Genomic DNA, 10,421 nt, shown 5'->3' on the forward strand with positions numbered 1-10,421 from the left:
TCGGATAAAAATTGGAATTACAATACCTGCTATGGTTACTATTGTATGCTTCTAAATGATATACCACATCTTTGGCACAGGATAGTTGCTAATCTAGAAAGGAATAGTTATAATTAACTTGATAAAGGAATCATAATTGTTCAACGGGTAAGTTGCCTTTTTCGCAAAATGTTGCCAAGTTACGTCCACTTATACAGCCTTGCATAATCCTTGGAGTCATTTTATTTCTGGTTCATGACGGGTAAGTCAAGCTGAGTACCTTCTCGTACTCAGGGTTTATTTTCCCATTGTTGTAGATGGCACTGTGTATCATGGTTATTGCAAGAGTTGCTTCTATCCCGCCGTGGATGAGGAGTAAGCCTTGGGCAGGCTTCTTTAGTAATTCCTATCTTTGCTTTTATGGACCGTGATCTGGCTTGGCACTGTATCAACTATGTTGGAAACTTTATCTTCAAACTTATTTGCTTCCGCTTTATATATCAAACTTGGTTTGTAATAACTTTTATTCGTACTCTGATTATGAAAAGTATCTGTGAACTTTATGTAATATGTGGCATGTATGTTGAATCCTGTACGATCTTGGTTGTTGTAAATCGTTTATCGAGACCCGTCGTGGTACTCGACGGACTACCAGGTTTATATGGGTTCAAGTATAACAGTGCGACCGCTTGCAGATTGCCATTGTACTTGTATTCTTATAAATTGGTCGGTTCTGCGACACCGGGCCAGGACCACGGCGTAGACCAGCTTCTGGACATGGGGGTAGCGTGCTTTGGTCTCAGAGAGCACCTCGCTGATGAAATAAACAAGTCGTTGGGTGGGCAGAGTGTGCCCCTCTTCCTGCCTCTCTACCACTACGGTGGCGCTGGCCACTTGGGTCGTTGCGGCGACGTAGAGCAAGAGGGTCTTGTCCATGGCCGGGGGTATCAGGACGGGAGGATTCGTGAGCTGTGCTTTGAGTCTGTCGAGGGCTTCTTCGACCTCGGGAGTCCAGGAAAAATGCTCGGATTTTCTCAAGAGTCGGTATAGAGGCAAACCTTTTTTGCCGAGGTGCGAGATGAATCGGCTCAGGGCCGCAAGGCATCCCATGACCCTCTGTACTCCCTTGAGGTCCCTGATTGGTCCCATGCCGGTTATGGCCGAGACCTTCTCTGGGTTGGCTTCGATGCCGCGTTCCGAGACTATGAATCCCAAGAGCATGCCTCGGGGAACCCCGAACACACACTTCTCGGGATTGAGCTTGATGCCCTTCTCTCTAAGGCATTTGAAGGTTATTGTCAAGTCATCGACGAGACCCTCGGCCTTTCTGGTCTTGACCACGATGTCGTCTACGTAGGCCTCGACGGTCCGCCCAATGTTGTCGCCAAAGACCTGGGTCATGCACCGCTGGTACGTGGCACCAGCGTTTCTGAGGCCGAAGGGCATCGTCATGTAGCAGTACATGTCGAATGGTGTGATGAAAGAAGTCACGAGCTGGTCGGACTCTTTCATCTGGATTTGATGGTAACCAGAATACGCATCAAGGAAAGACAGGGTTTCGCATCCCGCAGTGGAGTCAACGATCTAATCGATTCGAGGTAATGGGAAGGGGACTTTTGGACAGGCTTTGTTCAAACCGGTATAGTCTACACACATCCTCCATTTCCCACTTTTCTTCCTAACTAACACGGGGTTAGCCAACCACTCTGGGTGGGATACCTCCTTGATGAACCCGGCCGCCAGCAGTTTCTGCACCTCCTCACCGATGGCCCTACGCTTTTCCTCGTCGAAGCGGCGCAGGTGTTGCCTCACCGGTCTAGAGCCGGCTCGGACGTCCAAGGCGTGCTCGGTGACTTCCCTCGGTATGCCCGGCATGTCCGAGGGACTCCATGCAAATATGTCGGCATTCGCACGGAGGAAGTCGACGAGCACGGCTTCCTATTTGATGTTGAGGGTGGCGCTGATCCTCAGCGCCTGGTCGTTGGGGCAGGCGGGGTCGACCGGGATGAGTTTGATGGTTTCCGCGGGCTCGAACGCCCCTGCGCGACGCTTGGAGTTAGGCACCTCGCCACTGAGTTGGTCGAGGTGGGCGATGAGGGTCTCGGCCTCCGCAAGAGCCTCGGCGTACTCGATGCATTCAACGTCGCAGTCGTATGCATGTTCGTACGTGGACTCAATCGTGATGACACCGCCAGGGCCTGGCATCTTGAGCTTGAGGTAGGTATAGTTGGGCACTGCCATGAACTTGGCGTAGCACGGCCACCCCAGAATGGCATGGTAGGCTCCCCCGAACCCGACTACCTTGAAGGTGAGGACTTCCTTGCGGTAGTTGGAGGGGGTGCCGAAGCAGACAGGAAGGTCGATGCGCCCGAGGGGTCGCGTGCGCTTCCCTGGCACGATGCTGTGGAAGGGTGCGACATCGCCTCGGAGCCTCGACCGGTCGATCTCCAAGAGCTCCAGGGTGTTGGCGTAGAGGATGTTGAGGCCGCTGCCTCCATCCATCAACACCTTGGAGAGTCGGGTGTTGCCGATGATCGGGTCGACAACCAGCGGGTACTGCCCAGGATTCGGAACACGGTCAGGGTGGTCATCTCGATCGAAGGTGATCGCCTCTCGAGACTAGTCAAGGTACTGGGGGGTGGCTACCTTGATCGAGAAGACTTCTCGGCGTTCCCTCTTGCGCTGCCGCGTGGTAAGGCATGCCGAGGGCCCGCCGAAGATCATGAAGGCGTTGCGTACCTCGGGGAACCCGTCGTCCTTGTCCTCGTCCCGATCGCCGGTGCCCTTCTGCTTGGCGTCGTCGTCGGGGAGCCCGAGCCTGGCGTAGTAACGTCGCAGCATGGAGCAATCCTCGAGGGCGTGCTTGACCGAGCCTTGGTGATAAGGGCATGGTTTCTTGAGCATGTCGTCGAAAGGCCTAGGGTCTTTGGGGCCTCGGGGATTCTTGCGTTCTACGGCCCCGACCAGATCAGCCTCCATGACCTCCTGCTTCCCTAGGCGCCCCTTTTTCTTTCTCTTAGGGAGGTGGGAGGCCGAGGCATCGGAGGCCTCATCCCTCCGTTTTCCCTTGGCGTCGCTGTCGGGGAAGATGGCACCGACGGCCTCCTCGCCTGAGGCAAAGTTGGTGGCGATGTCGAGGAGCACAGCAGCGGTGCATGGCACGTTCTGACCTAGCTCCCGCACCAGGTCCTAGCAGGTGGTGTCGGAGAGGAAAGCCTGGATGATCTCCGAGTCGCCGATGCTGGGCAGCTCGGTGCACTGCTTGGAGAAGCGCCGGATGAAATCTCGAAGAGACTCGCCTGGTTTCTAGCGGCAACTCTTAAGGTCCCAGGAGTTTCTGGGACGTACGTATGTGCCCTAGAAATTCCCAACGAAGACCCTAACCAAGTCGCGCCAGTCGTGGATTTGTGAGGGAGGGAGGTGCTCGAGCCAGGCTCGCGCCGAGTCTGACAAGAGCAAGGGGAGGTTACGGATGATGAGCAGGTCATCATCCGCGCCACCTAGCTGGCAGGCCAGGCGGTAGTCGGCAAGCCAGAGTTTGGGGTTGGTCTCACCGCTGTATTTCATGAGGTTGGCTGGTTGCCGAAAACGGGTCGGGAACTGGGCGACACGGATAGCTCTGCTAAAGACTCGAGGGCCAGGTGGCTCAGGAGAAGGGCTGCGGTCTTCCTCACTGTCGTAGCGGCCACCTCGGTGCACATGGTAGCCTCGGGTGGGCCCCTCACCGTTGTGGCGTCGTCGTCGGCCGACCACCTCGTGGTCTCCCTGCCCCTCGTGTTGACTGTCGAGGCGGTCAAGAAGCACGGGGACCCTGTGGGCTATCGATGCTCGAGCAGGTTCGGGATGAGCCGAGGCTTCCCTGTCCTGCTGAGGTGGTGCCGCGGGCAGGTTCGAGACGCCCCCGTGCCGTCGGGAGGCGGAACTCTTGGCTTGCTGAACCACAGCGGTCTCTAGGAGATCTCGGAGCTCACCGCGGACCCATCGCCCCTCCGCGGTAGAAGGCTCGGGCATTGCGCAAACCAGCATTGCCATAGCCGCGACGTTCTGGCTAGCGCAATTGAAGACCGGGGGTTGCTCACTCCCTTCGTCGTTATGGATGCGGTGATGCACGTCGAGGGCCCTCCGTCGGGCTCCCCCGCCATCGCCGCAACCTTGTTGTTCCTGTTCGAGAGAGTCTCGAAGCTGCTACAGAAGGAGTTGGTCTTGCTCGACCTTGGCCTAGAGCTCACAGAGCTATTCTAGGTCTGGGCGCTGAGGTCGCGCAAGAGCGACGTTCTCATTTCGTGCGGCCGGCAGGACGGCGCATGGAGGTGTAGCGACGCCCGCGCCGGGGAGGAGCGGGGAATGGCTACCTGCCCCCTCATCCTCTTCGCCCACCCTCGGCATCCCGAGCCCGACATGAAAACACTCACGAGTAGGGTCGTAGGTGCCTTCGTCGTCGGAGTCAGGTTAGCCGAAGCAGTAGTCGCTTGCGGCCAAGAACTAGCGCAAAGCCCCAGGGTTATGGAGTCCGGATAAATCCACCCCGAGCCACGCCTCGTCCTCGTCCGAGGAGTCGGAGTGGGTGCTCAGGTCGAGAGCGAAGCACTGGCGGCGTTCCGAGGGATGCTTGTGAGCGGCAGTGTAAGCGTAGGCGTAAGAGGCGGCGGCATTTCTCAACCCAAAGGGGTATGGGGACGGTGCCGTCGCTGGATTCTGCCCCGCCGGGGTCGGCTCTTCAGGGAGTGGTGGAGCGGAGCTTGACGACTGGGCATCGCCGCGTGCCATAGGCAACTTTCCTTTGTCCAAGCTCAGGCTAGACAGGTCCCCAGCCAGAGACCCTGTGCCAACAGCTGGTCATAGGATATTGGCGGGGGGTGGCGTGTCGCCCTGGATTCGCGTAGCGTTGGGGTGGCCTTGTTTATGCCGTGCTTGGCGAGCACGGCGAGAGCGGCCACCAGGACGCCGCCTGCGCCTGGGCTGCCGGGGCGTAACTTCATCGTCGGACAGTGGGGCTCGAGGAGTGAGGAGCACCATGTCGTACTCATGCCCTAGAGACATGAACTCTAGGCTCTCGAACCAAACCACGGTGCCGAGACATAATGGTCATATGGGGTCTGCCATCTGGAACCTGCTGGGATGACGAAACCGACACGCAGCACCCCCTACCTGGCGCGCCAACTGTCGGTGTTTCGGACCGGGGGGTCCTCAACCAACCAGTGAATTTATTCTGCGTGCTCCCGATTCCGGATGGTGATGCAAAGAGACACAAGGTTTATACTGGTTCAGGCAATCGAGGCCCTACGTCCAGTCTGAGAGATCGATCTTGTATTCCTTGCACCGAGGTACTCATAGTAGGGGGTTACAAGCTAAAGGAGAGAGGGAGCTGGTCCCAGGTCTCGGCAGGGTGTCGTGCGGGCCGCTTGAGACGTTGCTCTCAGGCGGCAGGGATGTGCGTGTGTGTGTGGGAGTTACCAGGTGTTCTCCCCCCTAAAACAGCCTAAGTCCTCTCCTTTTATAGCCTAAAGGAGGACTAGGACGGTACATGAGCTAACTATACGGCGCCATGTGAACAGAGGCGGCGTGTTCGGGCCCTGTAGCCTGTTCCTGTGGTGGTGTGGCCGTCGGAGTGGTCCGTCCTTGGAGCACTGGGGCGGTGTGGCCGTCCCATCAGATCCTATGCGTCGTGGGAGCCCTGGGACTGCCTCGGAGTGGGTGCGGCGGTGGACGTGCAAGCCACTGTGGTCGGACTGCGCGTGAGGCCGAGACTTGGTCGGTGTCGAGGCCGCACCGTGGTGGAGGGGTCTCGGCAGGCACGAACCCCAAGATAGCCGAGACCTTGGTGTACAGTGCCGAGGCCTCGAGTGGGCGGCTGATCGTGGGTACAGTGTTAGGACACAGTGGCCGGTAATCCCCGCCGTACCCTGTCCCAGCCGGTGGGCGCTGATCGTGGATACAACGTTAGGACACAATGGCTGGTAATCCCCGCCGTACCCTGTCCCAGCCGGTATGGCGCTGATCGTGGATACAGCGTTTGGACACAGTGGCTGGTAATCCCTGCCGTGTCCTGTCCCAGCCGGCATGGCGCTGATGCGACCTCGGGTCGCGTCGGCCATCCTGTGGCGTTGAGCCGTCGTCCGGCTGAGATTGCGGGAGTGGTTGAAGCATTAATGGGACATGACACGTCGTCTGGAGGGTCGGTCGAGGTGGGGGGTGACGGGCTGCGGGCGACCCGGCCTCGAGCGACACGGAGGCTGGGGCCTCGCGCGAGACGGAGATCGGGCTCCTTGCCGAGGCCTCGCGCGAGAGGCCTCGCGCGAGACGGAGAATGTACCCCCTGCCGAGGCCTTCCCTGGAGAGCCTCGGGCGAGACGGAGACGGCGCCCCTGCCGAGGCCTACCCTGGGGAGCCTCGCGCGAGGCGGAGTTTGTTCCAGGATGCCGAGACCTCCTGCTCAAGGCTCGAGGCGAGGTGGAGGAGGGCCCAGTGGGCTCGGTCGTGGCAGGTGAGGGGCCCACGGCTTACCTTCTAGCTTTATTTTTTAGATGGGATTTCAGCGACCCGTTTGATGTTTGCTTGGGGTACCCCGTTCTAAGGTACCCGACAACTAGATTGTTTTTTTCTCGAATACGCAAAAGATTTGCGTACCATTCTAATTAAGAAGAAAAGGGGTTTAACCATACACACGACACGCTTCTAATAAGCGCCCTAGGAGGTCTTACAGTTTAACTAGACCTGCCTAGTAGACTGTTTCAAACTTGGATATTACATAAAAGTAAACAACCGAACTACGAGCCGCGCAGTAACCAACGTAGCTGTGCGTCTCCGCTAATGGCCGCGCGACTCTGCTCCGTCATCCGAGAAGAGCCTTGTACCAATCGTAGCAGTGGCCGCCGGGAACAGCTTGTCCAGTGCTTCCACTTCGCTCGACGTCCAGTTTCTTGCGAAAAAATCGTCGTAAGCTCTCTTGGACGCGGATGAGATTGGACCTGCCGGCGGTGCAAAGCCCATCTTCTGCATGAGGAGCACCTCACCCCGCTTGGAGATCGGAATGTGCGCCAGCGGCTGAGCGGCAATCCGTCTGCTCCGCTTTGGCATGGGTTGCCCTCTGGTTGGCACCTTCTGCCTGGGTGGGCTGGCGATCAGAGGCGGCATTCGCTTGAGCTGCACCTCCTCAGTGAACCGTGCGAGCCGTCGTGCAGCCTCGCGTGGTGTGGGCGTCGCGTCGCTGGGGGTGGTGCAACCCTCTGCGACGCCGGGTGCTCCCGCTCGTGGTGGCGTGAGTTGTGCCGTCCCCTGCCCTGGCGACGTCAGTGACAGGTCTGTCGTCCACTGAGCAGTCGCCGTCGGGGAACAGGTGTCCGCCACCGGCGCCTCAACCTCCTGCGGGGCTGTCGTAGCAGACAGACACTCAGGTGTTGCTGCTCTCATTGGCTGGCTCACGACGAGCAAGGCGGCGAGCTCCTCCAGCATCGGGAATGCGGGAATGCGGGAATGATCACTAGATTGTTATAGTAATGATCTCTAAGGTTCATCTACCAGACGTCACTGCGGGAATGCGACATCAGATTCTTGGGGATAATAATGAAATTGCTATAGACCGACATATACATTACTTGTACAGGTGCCTTCTGTTCATTTCTTCTGATATGGTCACTGTTTGTTTGGTATGTAGAATTCTGAAAACTGAATCATTTTCTGTTGTAGTGCTTGCATAGTTGCACGGTCATTTTCTGAAGCCTCATTTTCTGGAGCCTCATTTTCTTCAATCAGTTAGCAGACTATAGTTCCTGCTCTGATTTCAATTGTCATATAGCGAGAAGTTAGGCTATGGGACAGAAGCTAGGCTTGTTAATTAGTGAAAACTACTTTAGCAAAAAGTTAGCAAGAACTACTTTATGAACCTGTATTTTAGGAAGACAAACACTATGGATTTGTTAAATGGGCTAAATGAGCAGAACTAAGCTCATGAGTTTGCTATCTGTACAAATGAACATCTACATCCTTCTGAAAGCTGATGCCTTTTCATTGATGGCTTGCCTCTGCTTGCCGCACCATCGGAACTAGGTGCTCCATCCACTCCTCTCTCCATCTCCCCTATGATTGGATGCATTTGGGGGCAGATACTGATAAAATTGATTCATCTATTAGGTCAATGATGAAACACTACGAGTATGTGATGATGGAGCCATGTGCCTCATAAAGTTGGAGAAGAGAATGGCGACATGTAAATTTCTATAATTAATACAAGAATAAAATGATCAAAGTTGAAGAAGAGAATTGAGACATGTAAAGCTCTATGATTAAAAAAAGATAACCCTTTATAAAATGTATCTAGAGTTATGGACTGGGAACTATATATTACATGTACCAAATAATTATTGTACACAACAATGAATAAATGGAAATCGTGATGTGGCTTCAATTATGGGTGCATATTTTGTTATGTCATTTAAGAATATATATATATATATATATATATATATATATATATTTTTTTGACCCTATTCGTTGGTCTGAAACTTGGCTGAAACTGGCTGAAAAACTTGGCCCCGTTCGCATATTTTGTTATGTCATTTAAGACCATTGCTTAGATCATACATACATACATATATATGGCCCCGTTCGCTGGTCTGACACTTGGCTGAAAAACACTGTTCCGGCTGAATTGTTGTGAGAGAAAAACACCGTTTCAGCTGAAAAAAAGCCAAACAAGCTGAATATGATGTAAGCTGAACAGGGCCATATGAAACTTGCCAAACAGTTCTAAACAGTTGTTTTTTATACTCACCCATCTCCATATATTAAGTTATGCTCCAAGTTTAAAACATTTAATTTAGGACAACCCTTTTAGTTATTTGATTGTCTGGTTATGTGCAGCCATAGCGTTAGCATGGGCATTATACTATGTAATATAGTAGGATAAAAAAAGAACCTTGCTCTCTCATGTGAAGAACTTGAGATTTATTTTATAAAATCAAAATTCAAATAGCATGTTCCTTAATGATACGCAAATTCCTACCAAAGCCATATCTAGTGATTAAAGCTTAAAACCCCCAAACTTATGCCACTTATTCCTGCATTGAGTTTTGTCAAGCCTGGTTGACCCTTGTTGAGAAAGTTATCATGCCCCCAAGACCAAGATTATGTACACCCACATACATAAGCTATTTCTACACTGAGAATACGCTAAAACATGTCTCCATCCACCCAAAATTCTGCTCCTACACTAGGAGTAGAGAAAAAAAATATTTGTTAGAAAAATACTCCATGTTTTACAAGATAGTGATATCTCTTAATATGTGGTTTAAGAGATATGGGCTATGTAAAAGTATGAAAAAGAAAAAAAAATATGGACAAGGTCCAAGAAGAAAAAAAATAGGAACACATGAAGGTCCCAAGGTATTGAAAAAAATAGATGAGCACATGTGATAGGACCCGCTAGGGTTTGTTCCTGATCTTCGATGAGAGTTGGGGATAACTTCGATTTAGGGTGGATTCAACGTTGGTTGTCCGACTACAACACCTCAAGGGCTGCGCCTCAGCAACAGGTACACGATCTCCGATTGGGATGTTCTTGTCGTGCTAAGAACACCTCTGAACCTGCTAGCAACCGAGAACAAGTAAGAACAAGATGAACAAGCAAATAACTCACGGATAGAAGATACAAAGGCGAATCTGAATCACGAGTTGGGGTCTTGAATCAAGCAAACGAGTGGTCTAATCGACACACGCGCTCACAAGGAAGTAGCAGTAGCTAGACTTACAACAAAGCAAAACCCACCCTCGTTCTGGTGGATGCTGGTTCTATTTATAGGGAGGGGGAGCACAAGGGGGTGTGGGAAACCCTAATCTGGGCGTCCCTTAATGGGTTCTAGTGAATACAAGGCCTAGGCCCATGCTGTAGGTCTACACATCCTTTTGCTTGTTGCGCTCAGCTTTGGTAGAATCTAATAGTGAGGTTGGACCCATCTAAAAGAGGACGACGAGCTCTTTCCAACAAGTCAAAAACCAGCTTCATTGAATCTCGTATCAAGGAGTTATGTCATTTTTAATGGAGTGTTTCCTGTTGTCTCGAGATGAGGCTGAGCGTCCCATTAATGATGATTCCCACTTGTTCGGCTGCTCCATCCTCATTATGGGGTCTGAACATGAACCAATGAGGTCTTGACCAACATTCCTAAGAACAAGGAAATGATCACAATGATTTAGTAGCACCCCATTCATACAAGAGTTTGTATGGGCAGTAAGGAACGAGTTTGCCTGATAATTGAGTTGTCGTGCTTGAGCTCGAGTCATTGGCCCTTGCTGTGCAATAGACATGGTTATATCGATGGAAGGGATATCCTCATCATTCTCCCCTTCTTGCGTTTGAGTCGTTCTCGACTCAAGCTCAACTCTGGTTCTCGCAAGTGGCTTAGAATCAGCTACACCACCATGACCTTCAGCAGGTCTGAAAGAAA

Source organism: Miscanthus floridulus, chromosome 8, assembly GCF_019320115.1.
Source record: "Miscanthus floridulus cultivar M001 chromosome 8, ASM1932011v1, whole genome shotgun sequence".
NCBI classification, from domain to species: Eukaryota; Viridiplantae; Streptophyta; class Magnoliopsida; order Poales; family Poaceae; genus Miscanthus; species Miscanthus floridulus.